Below are 20096 nucleotides of genomic sequence, written 5' to 3'. Positions count from 1 at the left end.
ATCGCATTGCACCTGCAGCATGCTGCGATTGTTTTCTCAGTCCGATTAGGGCTGAGAAAATAATCGCTCATGGGTGCTGACACAAAGGCTAATATTGGTCCGAGGGGAATGTGATGTTTTATCGCACTGCATTCGCTCCAATTTTCATGCCGTGTGTCTTAGGACTTACATGTAATCTGCACAGAATATATGTAAGAGGTTAGACAATGACTTGAGTGTACTCTGGTAAAATTAACCTTTTTTGGCAACTTTTGCAGCATGGTCAACAAACAAGTAGCCATTTTATCTCCTGTGGTGTTAGGATCTATAGAGTAAATAGCGCCTAAAACACATGTCTGCACAAGAAAAATGATGGCTCCGATTCAAACAGTTTTGACAGTTTTCTGGCTTAAAATTCCTTGAAATGTCAACTTTTTGCGCAATGTGAATGTATGCAAAAAATGTACACGTTTTAATGTTCTTCCAACTTTTAGAAAAGCTCGGGAGAGTAGAGTATGACCAAGTGAGCCCGATAAATTCACCCTAATTTCCAATAAAAAAGTATTTTACTCTAGTGCATGGTTTGGGTGCCATTTCTGACAGAGGTGCCTGGTGGTTGAAGGTGCCCAAAATGTATTAAAGGGAACCTGTCACCACTTTTTTGACCTATAAGCTGCGGCCACCACCACCGGGCTCTGATATACAGCATTCTAACATGCTGTATATAAGAGCCCAGGCTAAACTATAGAACTGGACCAACACAAGCAATTGTCCCCAATCAGGAAACAAGTCAGTGGTTCATGCTTAAAAAATTAATTTTATTACATTTAAATAACACACGTTAAAAAACAGAAAAAATCCCGTAGGGACACTATTGATTCCCAGAAACCATGTTACATCCAGACATGAGTGGAGCTATATAACAGGTGCTTCCATAGATATGGCAGAATACCATTACAACAGTGCTGCTAGTAAAACCATACATGCACTAGTACACATATTACATCCATGAGGCTGCCCATAAATATAGAAGGAGTCTGAAAGCTACAAAGTATACAATGCCCTGTTATAGCAAGCACAGACAGACAAAAATCAGGCTAATAGTGCTGCTAGTAAACCATACACGCACTAAAACTAACATTCTGTTCATAAACTGCCTATATGTATGAGTCTGAGAAATGCACTGCCCTGCTATAACAGACACAGATAAAGCTATGTGCTCTAATAACAGGTTCTGTCATAGGTGGAATAGAATAGCATAAGACAGTGCTGCTAGTGAGACCATACATGCACTCATATTCATATTAAATCCAAAGACCACCCATAGACAGAACCTGATAGATACACAGTATACCGTGCCCTGTTTAACCATAAAGAACTAAGAGCCAAGCAGTATTCACTGTCCCGCTGTAACAAAAAGGTCATCCCAAGGCTGAAGCCACAATAGCTACCTGATAAGCCTGGATCTGGGTAAAGCGTCCCTGCACCCCAACGCCGTTTCGCCCTTGCTTCTTCCGGGGGCGTGTCTAATTGGGGAAAGGGCTGTCTATTTATAGTGACGCCAATGGGTTAAGTCACTTCACCTGGCCGCTCCCCTGTGATGCTCATTGCAGAGGGTGTATCCCGGCTGCAGACGCTGATCATCGGTCACTCCCACAGGAACCACTCAAGCCGCGCGCGTGGAACGCAAGCTTGAACCGCAAGCTGCGCTCCCATGTGCGCGCGACCGGAAGTTCGGAGGTTCGTGATCAGAGTCTGCGCACAACCATCTGCAAGGACATACGCTCCATATAGGTGAGCAAGTAACCATCCCAAAGCTCTATATACAGCTCACTATAGAATTAATAATGAGAAACAACCACTATCGATCCCATTTCATATATAGCCCTATAGATATAAATATAAAACCACTTTCTATATGGACCACTTACATAAAATGACCAATTACTTACAGTTTAAAAATGAACTAGATAAATGGCAAATAGATTGATCTCTCCGTCTAAACCAATACATATAAACATGAAATCCACCCTATCAAATATATTATCAATATTATAAGATACAGAATACAAAATGACACATATATGAGTGCAATGATGGATAATAATGTACAAAATACGTGAAAGTCGATGATTAACAATATGTGAACCTAATTAAATAGTATATTAAATATATTTTCTCATTTTTATTTTTTATGTATATATATATATATATATATATATATATATATATATATAACTAGAAGGTGGCCCGATTCTACGCATCGGGTATTCTAGAATTTACGTATTGTGTAGTTCATGTATGATTTTTGTTATATATATATATATATATATATATATATAGAGAGAGAGATGTTGTTGTGTGTAGTTACCAAGTGTTTGTGTAGGCGCTGTACATGTTCTGGGTGTTGTCTGGGTGTGGCGGGGGGTGAGAGCGGTGTTGTATGTGTGTTGCGTGTGTTGCGTTGTTTGTGGAGCGCTGTGTGTCTGTAGCGTTGTGTGTGTGTGTTGCGCGGTTTGTGTGTGTGTGGTGTGTTTTGGGGGGAGGTATGTTTTGTGCAATGTGTGTTGTGCGGTATGTGCGTATATTTGTGTGTGCCGCGGTGTTTGTGTGTTGGGTGTTGTGTGTGTGCAGCGTTGTCTGTGTGTGTGGGTGTCTGTGTAGGGCAGTTGTTTGTGGTTCCCAGTGTGTGTGTGTGTGTGTGTGTGTGTGTGTGTGTGTGTGTGTGTGTGTGTGTGGTGTGTTGTGCAGTGCGCGCACGTGCGTGTGTGTGTGTGTGTGTGTGCATCAGCCTCTCTTCTCTCAGCCTACCTCTCCCAGCCTCCCTCCTCCCAGCCTCCCTCAGCATCAGCCTCCCTCTCCCAGCCTCCCCAAGCATCAGCCTCCACCAGCATCAGCCTCTCTCCTTCCAGCCTCCCCCAGCGTCAGCCTCCGCCAGCATCAGCCTCTCTCCTTCCAGCCTCCTCCAGCATCAGCCTCCCTCTCCCAGCCTTCCCCAGGATCAGCCTCTCTCCTCCCAGCCTCCGTCCTCCCAGCCTTCCCCAGCATCAGCTTTCCCCTCCCAGCCTCCCTCAGCATCAGCCTTCCCCAGCATCAGCCTCTCTCCTCCCAGCCTCAGCCTCTCTCCTTCCAGCCTCCCCCAGCATCAGCCTCTCTCCTTCCAGCTTCCCTCAGCATCAGCCTCCCCTTCCCAGCCTTCCCCAGGATCAGCCTCTCTCCTCCCAGCCTCCTTCCTCCCAGCCTCCCCCTCCCAGCCTCCCTCAGCATCAGCCTTCCGCTCCCAGTCTCCCCCAGCATCAGCCTCCCCAAGCATCAGCCTCCACCAGCATCAGCCTCTCTCCTTCCAGCCTCCCCCAGCATCAGCCTCTCTCCTTCCAGCCTCCCTCAGCATCAGCCTCCCGTTCCCAGCCTTCCCCAGGATCAGCCTCTCTCCTCCCAGCCTCCTTCCTCCCAGCCTCCCTCAGCATTAGCCTTCCCCTCCCAGTCTCCCCCAGCATCAGCCTCCCCAAGCATCAGCCTCCACCAGCATTAGCCTCCACCAGCATTAGCCTCTCTCCTTCCAGCCTCCCCCAGCATCAGCCTCCCCAAGCATCAGCCTCCACCAGCATCAGCCTCCCTCGTCCCAGCCTCCCCCTCCCAGCCTCCCCCAGCATCAGCCTCTCTCCTCCCAGCCTTCCCCATGATCAGCCTCTCTGCTCCCAGCCTCCTCCAGCACGCCGTGCTCCTCTGCCGACACTCACACACCCGATCGCATCCACTCACACACACCCGATCGCATCCACTCACACACACCCGATCGCATCCACTCACACACACCCGATCGCATCCACTCACACACACCCGATCGCATCCACTCACACACACCCGATCGCATCCACTCACACACACCCGATCGCATCCACTCACACACACCCGATCGCATCCACTCACACACACCCGATCGCATCCACTCACACACACAGACACTGACGATATCGCACATACGCGCTTATACTCACAACATCCGGAGGTATCACATGCTTCTGGCCATGTGATCCTCCCGCAGGTCCTGGAAGCTAACAGCACAGTACCGCCGCCGAGAAGCAAGCGATATCCCAGGATGTTGTGAGTATGTGGATGCGATGTGATGTGTGTGTGTGAGAGTGAGTGTGATCTGATTTGTGTGTGTGTATGTGTGTGCTGTTATGTGTGTGTGCTGTTATGTGTCTGTATGTTCCGCCGCTGCAGGACCTTGATGTGTGGATGCGATGTGATGTGTGTGTGAGGTGTGTGAGAGAGTGAGTGTGAGCCGGTGTACACTGGTAACTATGATACACATCGGGTAACTAAGGGACCTTAGTTACCTGATGTGTATAATGGTTACCAGCTTTCACGGCCTCCGTTAAGATCCCAGCATCGCAAGGTTATGTCTGGCGCTGCCGGGATCCTGACGCAGCCGGTGTAGAAGCAAGCGATATCCCAGCATGTTGTGATGTGTGAGGTGTGTGTGAGAGTGAGTGTGAGAGTGAGTGTGAGAGTGAGTGTGAGAGTGAGTGTGATCTGATGTGTGTGTGTACTCACCTGGGAGTCGCGGCTCCGTGTCAGTTGGGCCAGAGCGAGCGTGCATTGCGTGAGGGGGGCGGGGCCTGCAGAGAGCCGGGGCGAGAGGCCAATCCGTGTGGGGGGGCGGGGCCATGGCGAGCCCAGCGGCCAATCAGCTTTGTGTCACCGTAAGGACACAATTTCGGAGCATGACAGACAGACAGACAGATAGACAGACAGAATAAGGCAATTATATATATAGATAATGTGCATCAAATGCACCCAAAACACAAAAATAGTGATCAAAAAACTTGATTCTCTATGGGATGATTATGTGCAACTTACACAACCGCACACAATCAACCCATATAGTATGTGTAATTAATGTGTAAATATGTGAAATAATAAATGTAAATATATGTATACAAAAACCATACGTAAAATATGTGCATATCAATACATAAAACATGAAGGAATAGATCAATGTAGTTTCATTCATCTTCATATTTCTTGGAACGATTCCAAAGCAGATGATCCCAGCATCTAGTCAAAGGGAACGACCTAGGTGAAAAGAGCCACCAGCAACAAAAACTAAAAATATGAAATAAATACAATTAATACATAATTAAAACCGTATAACACAAACCAAACAACCCACCCCTAAAAGAGACCAAGATAAATTATAAGAACATTCAAAATTAAAAAGAGTATTAAGAACATAGCCATATAAATGCCTACAAAAAAGACCTACAGTCACGGAATGGCTTACAAAAAGGAGCCAAAACCTAGGTTTTCATTTAGACCTTGAGGTGCGAGAGTACCTAACCTGAAAATCCACCGGCTCTCTGTCTGAGCCAGGACTTTCCCCAAATCACCTCCTCTGGAACCCATTGACACCTGATCTATACCCTTGAATATAATCTCATTAGATCTACATGAGTGATAGATCTTGAAATGTCTGGCTATAGTTTTGAGTAATGAGATATCCTCAACATCCTTAGCATTCTCGATGTCTCTAATATGCTCTCGTACGCGAATCTTCAGTTCGCGTGTTGTCAATCCTATATAGACTTTATTACACGTGCATTGAGCATGGTAGATGACACCTTTGGATGCGCAATTCAGTAGCCTACGAATTTCGAAATTTCTAGATCCATCAAAGTTGCTAAACGTCTTAGCCCTCTTCATATTTTTGCAGGCCTTACACATGCCACACGGAAAAAAGCCTTGGATTGAATTGTTGCGATTATTACCGACTGTTGAGGTCTCATAATGACTTTTAACCAGAAGGTCACGCAAGTTTCTTGACCTTCGTGCCACCATAAGGGGACGATCTGGTAATACCTTTTTGAGAATAGGGTCCATCATTAGAACACCCCAATGTTTTTGTAAAATGGATTTGATTTCACTCCATTGAGAACTAAAGGTAGTAATAAACCTCAATTCATTATCCATTTTTTGGGGTGTTTTTTTTACCAAAAAGCAGATCATTTCTGTCTGCCTTAAATGCTCGCTTGAAGCCCTTGTTGATATTACGACGGCTATAGCCTCTTTCTTCAAATCTTTCTGCTAGATCTCTGGATTGATCTAGGAAAGCAGAGTTTTCAGAGCAAATTCTCTTAGCTCGTAAGAACTGGCCAACTGGAATGCCCCGTTTGGTAGATTCTGGGTGCGACGAAAAGGCATGGAGGAAGGAATTTGTGGACGTGGGTTTTCTGTACATGTTAGTAATCAACTGACCATCTTCAGAAACATTGATTTTAATATCCAAAAATTCAACACTACGCCCATACTTATAAGTAAGCATAATATTCAAATTATTATCATTGAGCGCAGTGATGAATGAATCAAGATGTTCAATTGATCCCTCCCAGATAAACCACACGTCATCTATAAACCTCATCCATTCCTTAACATGTATGATGTCCGATATTATCTCATTCAAAAAAATGTCTCGCTCCCAGGCACCCAAGAAAAGGTTGGCATATGAGGGGGCACATGATGCCCCCATAGCCGTACCTTGGGCTTGTAGATAGTATTTCTTTTTAAATAAAAACACATTATGTGTAAGTAAGAATTCCAGTAGTGTAAGAAGTAACTTAATCAGCGGCTTGTCCAAACTACTCATATTTAAAAATAAAGCTGTAGCTCTCAAACCATCTTCATGTCTGATGGAAGTATAAAGGGACTCCACATCTGCCGTAACCATAATCATATCTTCATTAAGATTAACCTGGTTAAGTCTTTGTAAGGCAGATGTGGAGTCCCTCAGATATGACGGCAAGGATGTCACGAGAGGCTTCAAGTAAAAATCAATCAGAACACCAATGTGTTCACACAGACCCCCATTACCAGATATAATTGGTCTACCCGGAGGGTCCTGGGGGTCCTTGTGAATCTTTGGGATAAGGTAGAGTGTGGGCGTACGTGGATGCAAATTAATGACAAACTCCAGGCATTTCTTTAGGACTATGCCTTCTTCAAAGGCTTTTTCCAAAATCCTAATCAAGTCCTCTTTAAAAGATGGAATAGGATTGTTCCACAATTTCTTATAGCACCTCTGATCATTAAGTAGTTTGAATGCCTGCTTTTCGTACATTTCCGATGGCCAAACTACCAAATTTCCACCTTTTGTCTGCCGGTTTAAACAAAATATTTTCCAAATTTTTTAACTTTTCAAGAACTTTACGTTCTTGCCAATTTAAATTGGACACACCTTTTGTATGATTTGGTAAAAATTCCAAATCTGCTGTTACTAATTTAGTAAATATGTCTACGGCAGGACACAAATTGAACGAGGGAAAAGTCCTGGATTTTGTGAAAAGCTGTGTAGGAAACTTACTTGTTTCTTGTCACGCACTTTCCTCAGATAGCTCTTCCAATATTTCCAAAGCCGTCTGTTCTTCCTTGGTTTGAAAAATTTCCTGACAATCAGTCTTATGGTGAAGGCGTTTCAAAATCATTTTTCTGTTTTGCCCTTATTAAAGCTGATGTCACTTTCCCATTTATCTACATCCCTATCGTTGTCCTCCAAAAATTTTTCTAGTTTTTTAGGATCATATTCTTTCTTGATTAATTCAAATAATCTCTCTATCTCCAAATCAAGTTTGGTCAAGGCCAATGAATTATTCTCAATAATGATTTCAATGAATGCAAGTGAACATGAGCTAGCAGCCCTGCTCCATTTATCAACCAAACTGTCGTTATCAAGGTCAAATGAAGGAAAGAGGTGGATCCGAAGTCCCCTAGGTACAATATTTTGTTTGTGATAATTCTCAAGGGACAATCGGTTCCACCACAACCTAGTCTTTTTCTGTAAGGCATTTCTATATTGGCGTATTAGTTCATTCTTATCTGTAGAGGTCTCAGACGAAACACCGGGATTATTCTGTTTAAACAAGTCAATAGCTTTATCATGCCAAGACTTTTCTTTAGCCTTGAAATCCATGTAAATGGTGTACACTGTTAAGAAAACAGCAAAAGTATAATTAATCAACAAAACACCTGACCATCTATTCATGCCACTAAATTCAACTGGACCAACACAAGCAATTGTCCCCAATCAGGAAACAAGTCAGTGGTTCATGGTTAAAAAAATAATTTTATTACATTTAAATAACACACGTTAAAAAACAGAAAAAATCCCGTAGGGACACTATTGATTCCCAGAAACCATGTTACATCCAGACATGAGTGGAGCTATATAACAGGTGCTTCCATAGATATGGCAGAATACCATTACAACAGTGCTGCTAGTAAAACCATACATGCACTAGTATACATATTACATCCATGAGGCTGCCCACAAATATACACAGAGTCTGAAAGCTGCAAAGTATACAATGCCCTGTTATAGCAAGCACAGACAGACAAAAATCAGGCTAATAGTGCTGCTAGTAAACCATACACGCACTAAAACTAACATTCTGTTCATAAACTGCCTATATGTATGAGTCTGAGAAATGCACTGCCCTGCTATAACAGACACAGATAAAGCTATGTGCTCTAATAACAGGTTCTCTCATAGGTGGAATAGAATAGCATAAGTCAGTGCTGCTAGTGAGACCATACATGCACTCATATTCATATTAAATCCAAAGACCACCCATAGACAGAACCTGATAGATACACAGTATACCGTGCCCTGTTTAACCATAAAGAACTAAGAGCCAAGCAGTATTCACTGTCCCGCTGTAACAAAAAGGTCATCCCAAGGCTGAAGCCACAATAGCTACCTGATAAGCCTGGATCTGGGTAAAGCGTCCCTGCACCCCAACGCCGTTTCGCCCTTGCTTCTTCCGGGGGCGTGTCTAATTGGGGAAAGGGCTGTCTATTTATAGTGACGCCAATGGGTTAAGTCACTTCACCTGGCCGCTCCCCTGTGATGCTCATTGCAGAGGGTGTATCCCGGCTGCAGACGCTGATCATCGGTCACTCCCACAGGAACCACTCAAGCCGTGCGCGTGGAACGCAAGCTTGAACCGCAAGCTGCGCTCCCATGTGCGCGCGACCGGACGTTCGGAGGTCCGTGATCCGAGTCTGCGCACAACCATCTGCAAGGACATACGCTCCATATAGTGAGCAAGTAACCATCCCAAAGCTCTATATACAGCTCACTATAGAATTAATAATGAGAAACAACCACTATCGATCCCATTTCATATATAGCCCTATAGATATAAATATAAAACCACTTTCTATATGGACCACTTATATAAAATGACCAATTACTTACAGTTTAAAAATGAACTAGATAAATGGCAAATAGATTGATCTCTCCGTCTAAACCAATACATATAAACATGAAATCCAACCTATCAAATATATTATCAATATTATAAGATACAGAATACAAAATGACACATATATGAGTGCAATGATGGATAATAATGTACAAAATACGTGAAAGTCGATGATTAACAATATGTGAACCTAATTAAATAGTATATTAAATATATTTTCTCATTTTTATTTTTTATGTATATATAATAATGTGCATCAAATGCACCCAAAATATTGCATTTGATGCACATTATTATATATATACATAAAAAATAAAAATGAGAAAATATATTTAATATACTATTTAATTAGGTTCACATATTGTTAATCATCGACTTTCACGTATTTTGTACATTATTATCCATCATTGCACTCATATATGTGTCATTTTGTATTCTGTATCTTATAATATTGATAATATATTTGATAGGGTGGATTTCATGTTTATATGTATTGGTTTAGACGGAGAGATCAATCTATTTGCCATTTATCTAGTTCATTTTTAAACTGTAAGTAATTGGTCATTTTATGTAAGTGGTCCATATAGAAAGTGGTTTTATATTTATATCTATAGGGCTATATATGAAATGGGATCGATAGTGGTTGTTTCTCATTATTAATTCTATAGTGAGCTGTATATAGAGCTTTGGGATGGTTACTTGCTCACTATATGGAGCGTATGTCCTTGCAGATGGTTGTGCGCAGACTCTGATCACGGACCTCCGAACTTCCGGTCGAGCGCAGCTTGCGGTTCAAGCTTGTGTTCCACGCGCGCGGCTTGAGTGGTTCCTGTGGGAGTGACCGATGATCAGCGTCTGCAGCCGGGATACACCCTCTGCAATGAGCATCACAGGGGAGCGGCCAGGTGAAGTGACTTAACCCATTGGCGTCACTATAAATAGACAGCCCTTTCCCCAATTAGACACGCCCCCGGAAGAAGCAAGGGCGAAACGGCGTTGGGGTGCAGGGACGCTTTACCCAGATCCAGGCTTATCAGGTAGCTATTGTGGCTTCAGCCTTGGGATGACCTTTTTGTTACAGCGGGACAGTGAATACTGCTTGGCTCTTAGTTCTTTATGGTTAAACAGGGCACGGTATACTGTGTATCTATCAGGTTCTGTCTATGGGTGGTCTTTGGATTTAATATGAATATGAGTGCATGTATGGTCTCACTAGCAGCACTGTCTTATGCTATTCTATTCCACCTATGAGAGAACCTGTTATTAGAGCACATAGCTTTATCTGTGTCTGTTATAGCAGGGCAGTGCATTTCTCAGACTCATACATATAGGCAGTTTATGAACAGAATGTTAGTTTTAGTGCGTGTATGGTTTACTAGCAGCACTATTAGCCTGATTTTTGTCTGTCTGTGCTTGCTATAACAGGGCATTGTATACTTTGCAGCTTTCAGACTCTGTGTATATTTGTGGGCAGCCTCATGGATGTAATATGTATACTAGTGCATGTATGGTTTTACTAGCAGCACTGTTGTAATGGTATTCTGCCATATCTATGGAAGCACCTGTTATATAGCTCCACTCATGTCTGGATGTAACATGGTTTCTGGGAATCAATAGTGTCCCTACGGGATTTTTTCTGTTTTTTAACGTGTGTTATTTAAATGTAATAAAATTAATTTTTTAACCATGAACCACTGACTTGTTTCCTGATTGGGGACAATTGCTTGTGTTGGTCCAGTTGAATTTAGTTGCATGAATAGATGGTCAGGTGTTTTGTTAATTAATTATACTTTTGCTGTTTTCTTAACAGTGTACACCATTTACATGGATTTCAAGGCTAAAGAAAAGTCTTGGCATGATAAAGCTATTGACTTGTTTAAACAGAATAATCCCGGTGTTTCGTCTGAGACCTCTACAGATAAGAATGAACTAATACGCCAATATAGAAATGCCTTACAGAAAAAGACTAGGTTGTGGTGGAACCGATTGTCCCTTGAGAATTATCACAAACAAAATATTGTACCTAGGGGACTTCGGATCCACCTCTTTCCTTCATTTGACCTTGATAACGACAGTTTGGTTGATAAATGGAGCAGGGCTGCTAGCTCATGTTCACTTGCATTCATTGAAATCATTATTGAGAATAATTCATTGGCCTTGACCAAACTTGATTTGGAGATAGAGAGATTATTTGAATTAATCAAGAAAGAATATGATCCTAAAAAACTAGAAAAATTTTTGGAGGACAACGATAGGGATGTAGATAAATGGGAAAGTGACATCAGCTTTAATAAGGGCAAAAAGTTTCAGAGAGATGTTGGCGATGAGGTAGGAAAGATTTTTCGTTGGCAACAGAAAAATAAGATTAAGAAAAATGCTGTACTGGGCAATCCCGAGAGTCCATCTAGCAGGGGTCACACTTACCAGTCTGACCAATATAGATCATCCAGTGACGTGGAGGACAATGGGGAAATTTCGCGGAGAACAAGAAATCAGAACAAAGGAAAAAAAGTTTCCCGAGATATTCTCCAAAAATAGAAATTATAAGCGGGCGGACCAATTCAAGGTGATCAACCTGTCTGAATATTGTTTTTCTGATATTGAATTAAGAATATTGGAAAAGGGACTTACCTTTTCCCCATCTCATTATGCAGATGTATTCACGTCGGTGAAAGATACACATCTGTTTGCCAGAAAAATGATTTTGAAACGCCTTCACCATAAGACTGATTGTCAGGAAATTTTTCAAACCAAGGAAGAACAGACGGCTTTGGAAATATTGGAAGAGCTATCTGAGGAAAGTGCGTCACAAGAAACAAGTAAGTTTCCTACACAGCTTTTCACAAAATCCAGGACTTTTCCCTCGTTCAATTTGTGTCCTGCCGTAGACATATTTACTAAATTAGTAACAGCAGATTTGGAATTTTTACCAAATCATACAAAAGGTGTGTCCAATTTAAATTGGCAAGAACGTAAAGTTCTTGAAAAGTTAAAAAATTTGGAAAATATTTTGTTTAAACCGGCAGACAAAAGGTGGAAATTTGGTAGTTTGGCCATCGGAAATGTACGAAAAGCAGGCATTCAAACTACTTAAATGATCAGAGGTGCTATAAGAAATTGTGGAACAATCCTATTCCATCTTTTAAAGAGGACTTGATTAGGATTTTGGAAAAAGCCTTTGAAGAAGGCATAGTCCTAAAGAAATGCCTGGAGTTTGTCATTAATTTGCATCCACGTACGCCCACACTCTACCTTATCCCAAAGATTCACAAGGACCCCCAGGACCCTCCGGGTAGACCAATTATATCTGGTAATGGGGGTCTGTGTGAACACATTGGTGTTCTAATTGATTTTTACTTGAAGCCTCTCGTGACATCCTTGCCGTCATATCTGAGGGACTCCACATCTGCCTTACAAAGACTTAACCAGGTTAATCTTAATGAAGATATGATTATGGTTACGGCAGATGTGGAGTCCCTTTATACTTCCATCAGACATGAAGATGGTTTGAGAGCTACAGCTTTATTTTTAAATATGAGTAGTTCGGACAAGCCGCTGATTAAGTTACTTCTTACACTACTGGAATTCTTACTTACACATAATGTGTTTTTATTTAAAAAGAAATACTATCTACAAGCCCAAGGTACGGCTATGGGGGCATCATGTGCCCCCTCATATGCCAACCTTTTCTTGGGTGCCTGGGAGCGAGACATTTTTTTGAATGAGATAATATCGGACATCATACATGTTAAAGGGAACCAATCATCAGGATTTTCGTGTATAAGCTGCAGCCAGTGCTGTACTGGCACTATCAGGCACAGTGTGTACATACCATCAGGGGGCAGCTCGGGTGTTTAGGCAGTGAAATTCATCTTTATAAAGTTTGAAATTTCGTGCACTTTTTGATTGACGTGTGCACCTCTCTGTTAATGTCCGGGCGGGTTATGCAGGAGTTCCCCGCCCCCCCCACCAGCCTGTTCCTCCCTCTCTCCTGATGTCCGGGCGGGTTATGCAGGAGTTCCCCGCCCCCCCGCGCCGCCTGTTCCTCCCTCTCTCCGGGCTGGTTATGCACGTGTTCCCCGCCCCCCCGCGCCGCCTGTTCCTCCCTCCCTCCGGCTGTATGTAAATATCTAATCTTCAGAAACATGGCGCCGGAGTGGGCCTCTGCGCACAGCGCTTATCTCCGGCGCCATGTTTCTGAAGCCCCCGCATTACACAGCTTGGTGTCTGCAGACTGCAGAACAGCTGATCGGAGGACGCGATATCACTACCGTGACCGGGTCTCGCAGCACTGCCGTCACAGGGTCATGTGAGTCCATTGTGAACTTACCTCACCTGACCCCCGATGTCGCTGGAAGGCTGCTGTCCTGGCCCGGTGTCCTGAGGCGGCACGTCATCAAAGCTACAGCTGATCGCGTCCTCCGATCAGCTGTTCTGCAGTCTGCAGACACCAAGCTGTAATGCGGGCTTCAGAAACATGGCGCCGGAGATAAGCGCTGTGCGCAGAGGCCCACTCCGGCGCCATGTTTCTGAAGATTAGATATTTACATACAGCCAGAGGGAGGGAGGGAGGAACAGGCGGCGCGGGGAACACGTGCATAACCCGCCCGGACATCAGGAGAGAGGGAGGAACAGGCTGGTGGGGGGGCGGGGAACTCCTGCATAACCCGCCCGGACATTAACAGAGAGGTGCACACGTCAAATCAAAAAGTGCACGAAATTTCAAACTTTATAAAGATGAATTTCACTGCCTAAACACCCGAGCTGCCCCCCAATGGTATGTACACAATGTGCCCGATAGTGCCAGTACTGCACTGGCTGCAGCTTATACACGAAAATCCTGATGATTGGTTCCCTTTAAGGAATGGATGAGGTTTATAGATGACGTGTGGTTTATCTGGGAGGGATCAATTGAACATCTTGATTCATTCATCACTGCGCTCAATGATAATAATTTGAATATTAAGCTTACTTATAAGTATGGGCGTAGTGTTGAATTTTTGGATATTAAAATCAATGTTTCTGAAGATGGTCAGTTGATTACTAACATGTACAGAAAACCCACTTCCACAAATTCCTTCCTCCATGCCTTTTCGTCGCACCCAGAATCTACCAAACGGGGCATTCCAGTTGGCCAGTTCTTACGAGCTAAGAGAATTTGCTCTGAAAACTCTGCTTTCCTAGATCAATCCAGAGATCTAGCAGAAAGATTTGAAGAAAGAGGCTATAGCCGTCGTAATATCAACAAGGGCTTCAAGCGAGCATTTAAGGCAGACAGAAATGATCTGCTTTTTGGTAAAAAAAACACCCCAAAAAAAGAGAATTTTGTTTACTTACCGTAAATTCTTTTTCTTATAGTTCGGACATGGGAGACCCAAACCATGGGTGTATAGCTTCTGCCTCCGGAGGACACACAAAGTACTACACTCAAACGTGTAGCTCCTCCCTCCGGGCTATATACACCCCCTGGATGACAATCTAACCAGTTCAGTGCAAAAGCTGAAGGAGGACATCCACCCATAAGTAGAGATAGAGTAAAACTCGGAAAGACCGGAACTCTGTCTAACAACAGCCGGTGAAAACACACGGAACAAAAAACTGCCAACAGGCAACAGGGAGGGTGCTGGGTCTCCCATGTCGGAACTATAAGAAAAAGAATTTACGGTAAGTAAACAAAATTCTCTTTTTCTTCATCGTTCCTTATGGGAGACCCAAACCATGGGACGTTCCAAAGCAGTCCATGGGTGGGAAATAAACCAAACTGAGAAGTAGGCAAAACCTAACTTCACAAATGGGTGACAGCCGCCTGAAGAATGCGTCTGCCCAAGCTCGCATCTGCCGAAGCATGAGCATGCACTTGGTAGTGCTTCGAAAAGGTGTGCAGACTGGACCACGTGGCAGCCTGACAAACCTGCTGAGCCGTAGCCTGGTGCCTGAAAGCCCAGGAGGCACCGACAGCTCTGGTCGAGTGCTCCTTAATCCCTGGCGGAGGAGGCACCTGAGAACACTGGTAGGCATCGGTGATAGCCGACCTGATCCAACGAGATAGGGTCGGTTTAGAAGCAGCGAGACCCTTGCGCTGACCAGTGGTTAGCACAAAAAGTGAGGTGCACCGCCTAAAAACGGCGGTGCGTGACACATAGATTTGGTGCGGGCGCTCCGAATCTAAGGAATGCAACGCCTTCTCAAAGCGATGCACAGGGGCCGGACAAAGAGAAGGCAATGAAATGTCCTGGTTAAGGTGGAAAGGAGACACCACCTTAGGGAGAAAGTCCGGAGTCGGACGAAGAACCACCTTGTCTTGGTGAAACACCAAAAAGGGGGATTCCGAAGAAAGCGCAGCCAAATCAGAAACTCTCCTGAGAGAAGTTATGGCTACTAGAAAAACAACTTTCTGTGAAAGTCTAAACAAAGGAACCTCCCTGAGAGGCTCAAAGGGGGGTTTCTGTAAGGCCGTGAGGACCAGATTAAGGTCCCAGGGATCCAAGGGCCGCCGGTAAGGAGGAATGATGTGAGATGCGCCCTGCATGAAGGTGCGCACCTGAGCCAGTCGGGCGATACGCCGCTGGAATAATACCGACAGAGCAGACACCTGTCCCTTGAGGGAATTGAGGGACAGTCCTAGCTGTAGACTGGACTGTAGAAAAGACAGGATGGTCGGCAAGGAGAACGGCCAAGGAGCATGGTCGGAAGAGCGACACCAGGACAGGAAAATCCTCCAAGTCCTGTGGTAAATCTTGGCCGAGGAAGACTTCCGAGCCTGAGTCATAGTGGAGATGACCTCAGAGGGAATGCCTGAAGCCGTCAGGATCCAGGACTCAAGAGCCACGCCGTCAATCTGAGAGACGCAGAATTCTGGCGGAACGACGGACCTTGAGAGAGAAGGTCTGGGCTGTCCGGGAGGTGCCACGGCACCCCTACGGACAGACGGAGCAGGTCTGGGTACCAAGCTCGCCTGGGCCAGTCCGGAGCAATGATTATGACTCGACGGCCCTCCATTCCAATCTTGCGCAGAACCCTGGGCAAGAGAGCTAGAGGGGGAAACACATAGGCCAGACGGAACTGAGACCAATCTTGAACCAGTGCGTCCGCTGCGAAGGCTTGAGGATCGTGGGAGCGAGCCACGTAAACCGGAACCTTGTTGTTGTGCCGGGAAGCCATTAGATCCACTTCCGGAGTGCCCCACTTGCGGCAGATTGATCTGAACACTGACGGATGCAGGGGCCACTCGCCGCTGTCCACGGTTTGACGGCTGAGATAATCGGCCTCCCAGTTTTCCACGCCTGGGATGTGGACTGCAGATATGGTGGACTTGGAGTCCTCCGTCCACTGGAGGATTCGTTGAACCTCCAACATCGCCAGACGGCTGTGAGTCCCGCCCTGGTGATTGATGTAGGCAACCGCTGTCGCGTTGTCCGACTGAACTCGAATGTGCCTGCCCGCCAACAGGTGGTGAAAGGCTAGGAGAGCTAGAAACACAGCTCTGATCTCCAGCACATTGATCGAGAGGGCTGATTCGGACGGAGTCCAAGTGCCCTGTGCTCGGTGATGGAGAAATACTGCTCCCCAACCGGAGAGGCTGGCATCCGTGGTGAGGATCACCCAGGACGGAGTCAGGAAGGAGCGTCCCTGTGACAGAGGGGCCGAAGCCACCACTGAAGGGAGCTCCTGGTCTGTGACGACAGAGCCACCAGCCTGTGCAAGGAAGAGATCCGCTTGTCCCAACAGCGGAGAATGTCCAGCTGCAGGGGACGCAGATGGAACTGGGCAAAGGGAACCGCTTCCATTGACGCCACCATCTGACCTAGCATCTGCATGAGGTGTCTGATGGAATGACGGCGGTGCCTCAGCAGAGAGCGCACCGCCAGACGAAGGGACTGCTGTTTGACTAAGGGCAACTTGACAAGTGCCGGCAGAGTCTCGAATTGCATCCCAAGGTAAAGAAGCACCTGGGTCGGGGTCAGAGTGGACTTGGGCAGGTTGACAAGCCACCCGAACTGAACGAGCGTGGCGAGAGTGAGTGAGACACTCCGCTGGCAGTCTGCACTGGATGAGGCCTTGACTAGAAGGTCGTCCAGGTAAGGAATCACTGCCAACCCCTGGAGGTGCAGAACCGCAACCACTGCTGCCATGACCTTGGTGAATACTCGAGGGGCCGTGGCTAAGCCGAAGGGGAGAGCCACGAATTGGAAATGTTCCTCTCCGATTGCAAAGCGTAGCCAACGCTGGTGTGAAACCGCAATAGGCACATGCAGATAGGCATCTCTGATGTCGATGGATGCCAGAAAATCTCCTTGGGTCATTGAGGCAATGACCGATCTCAGAGATTCCATGCGAAAGTGCCGCACCTGAACATGCTTGTTGAGAAGCTTGAGATCCAGGATGGGCCGGAAGGAACCGTCCTTCTTGGGGACTAGAAAGAGGTTTGAGTAAAAACCGCTGAACCGTTCCCGGGCGGGAACCGGAACAATTACACCGTTGGCCTGCAGGGATGCCACGGCCTGAGAGAAGGCGGCGGCTTTGGAGCAGGGGGGGGTAGACAGAAAAAATCTGTTTGGCGGGCTGGAAGAAAATTCTATCCTGTAGCCGTGGGAGATGATATCTCGCACCCACTGATCGGAGACGTGTTGAAACCACACGTCGCCAAAGTGGGAGAGCCTGCCACCGACCAAGGACGTTGCTGGCGCAGCCAGACAGTCAAGAGGAGGCTGCCTTAGTGGCAGCGGCTCCTCCGGTCTTTTGAGGACGCGGCTTCGCGCGCCAGTTGGGTTTACGATCCTTGGCTGCGGTAGTGGACGAGGTCGAGGGCTTAGAGGATGGCCAGTTAGAGGAACGAAAGGAACGAAACCTCGATTGGTTCCTGCCCTGGACAGGTTTATTGGTTTTAGTTTGTGGCAAGGAAGTACTCTTCCCGCCAGTAGCTTCCTTAATTATTTCGTCCAGTTGTTCACCAAACAGCCGGGACCCAGTAAAAGGGAGACTCGCAAGGAACTTCTTAGAGGAAGCGTCTGCTTTCCACTCTCGAAGCCACAAGATCCTACGGATCGCGAGGGAGTTAGCGGAGGCCACCGCTGTGCGGTGAGAAGCCTCCAGGATGGCAGACATGGTGTAGGATGAAAAAGCCGAAGCTTGAGAAGTTAAGGCATCCATCTCAGGTATAGAGTCCCTGGTAAGGGAATGCATCTCCGCCAGAGAGGCAGAGACTGCTTTAAGAGCCCACACTGCCGCAAAAGACGGGGAGAACGAGGCTCCTGCCGCCTCATAAACAGACTTGGCCAGAAGGTCAACCTGGCGGTCAGTGGGATCCTTAAGAGAAGTGCCATCAGCCACAGCTACGACTGTGCGGGCTGAGATTCTGGACACCGGAGGGTCTACCTTTGGAGACTCGGCCCATTCCTTAACCACCTCTGGTGGAAAAGGAAAACGGTCATCAGAACTACGCTTGGGAAAACGTTTGTCAGGACAGGCCCTGGGATTGGTAACAGTGGTCTGAAAACTGGAGTGGTTAAAAAACATACTCCTTGCTCTCTTAGGTGAGGTAAACTGGTGTATCTCTACCAGAGAGGCTTGTTCCTCTGACTCTTGTGGGTTGAGGTTCAGTACGGAGTTAATGGACGCAATCAAGTCACTAACATCCGCATCACCCTCAGACAAGTCAATGGGGTACATAGAGGTAGCGTCTGAGCCCACAGTAAACGAATCCTCCTCGCCCTGCACCTCGGCTCGTGAATCAGAGCCGTGGGACGAGGAAGGAGAAGGGTCCCTGCGTCTCCGTTTAGGGGGACGGGGTCCTAGAACATGCTCTGAGGGCTCTGCAGAGCTCGGAGCAGCAGAGGCACCCTGAGAAGAGGGCTGATGCATGGTCAGCAGTGTCCGGGACAGCTGCCCCATGGAGTCGGCAAAAGACTGGGAAATAGCTTTGGAAAAAGATGCTACCCAAGCCGGGGGTTCAGCCACCGGGGCCGGAGCAGCCGGAGGGACACCTGAGGAGGCTCCAGGCTGAGGCTCCACCATGTTAGCACAGGCATCACAATGTGGGTATGTGCTTGGCTCTGGCAGAATGAGCTTACATGCAGTGCATATAGCGTACAGCTTAGCAGTCTTCTTGCTCCGGGTGACAGACATGCTGCTGAGGTGGAAGCTCTGCAGTAAGAATACACTCGTATAGAATGTCCTGAGAGTGTATAATAAAGCCCACAACCAGAGGTTGTGGCTTACCAGACCGCTCTCTGTGTGCCCTCCGGATTCCACAGCTCGGACCCCCAGTAAAGCGTCAGCCTTCCTAGAAGCAGCAGGTTCTGCAGCCAGCGCCGATCAGTGTGATAAACGCTGAGAAAATGGCGCTGGGAGGAGGAGGGGGGCGGAGATTAGCCCAGGAGCGGGAAACCGGAGGGCCAAGGAGAGATGCAGGGGAGGGAAACATCTCCTCAGAGAGGAGTGTCCTCCCCTCTGCTGGATGGCCGGTGGGCGGCGCCACTCTAATCCCCTGCATGAATGACATGCAGAGGAAGATGAAACCGAAACTAGGCCCAAACAGAAGCCGGGGCCTAGATTTTAACATGCGGCAGAGGAGCAGGCACCCTCGGCGCGGTTCTCAGGGGAAACCCCCAGAACCGGCCGGAATTTACAGTAAAGATAAAAAACATACTTTCCCCTTAATAAAAGTACCCGGGACCCCTGAAAAACGTCTCAATACTTAGCTTTTTGAGACGCAGTGCCAGTCCCTGAGGGGGGGTTAAACGCTCCTTCCAGCAGGAACCAGACAGGGCTGCGGATGGAGACCGGTCTCCTGCAAGCAGAGAGAACCGTGATGGCTCCCACTTCAACCCAGAGCCTCTCAGAGGATGTGAAGGA

The 20096-nt window shown here is 46.4% G+C and overlaps 1 protein-coding gene across 2 annotated transcripts in view; it reads right to left on the bottom strand.

Moving 5' to 3' along the window:
- Window positions 1-20096, bottom strand: part of ARL13B (ARF like GTPase 13B) — a 140810-nt gene that overhangs the window by 26175 nt on the left and 94539 nt on the right. The window lies entirely within an intron of this gene.

The sequence above is a fragment of the Anomaloglossus baeobatrachus genome, chromosome 2 (assembly GCF_048569485.1).
Source record: "Anomaloglossus baeobatrachus isolate aAnoBae1 chromosome 2, aAnoBae1.hap1, whole genome shotgun sequence".
Taxonomy (NCBI): Eukaryota; Metazoa; Chordata; class Amphibia; order Anura; family Aromobatidae; genus Anomaloglossus; species Anomaloglossus baeobatrachus.
This window is presented reverse-complemented; position numbering and strand designations above follow the sequence as displayed.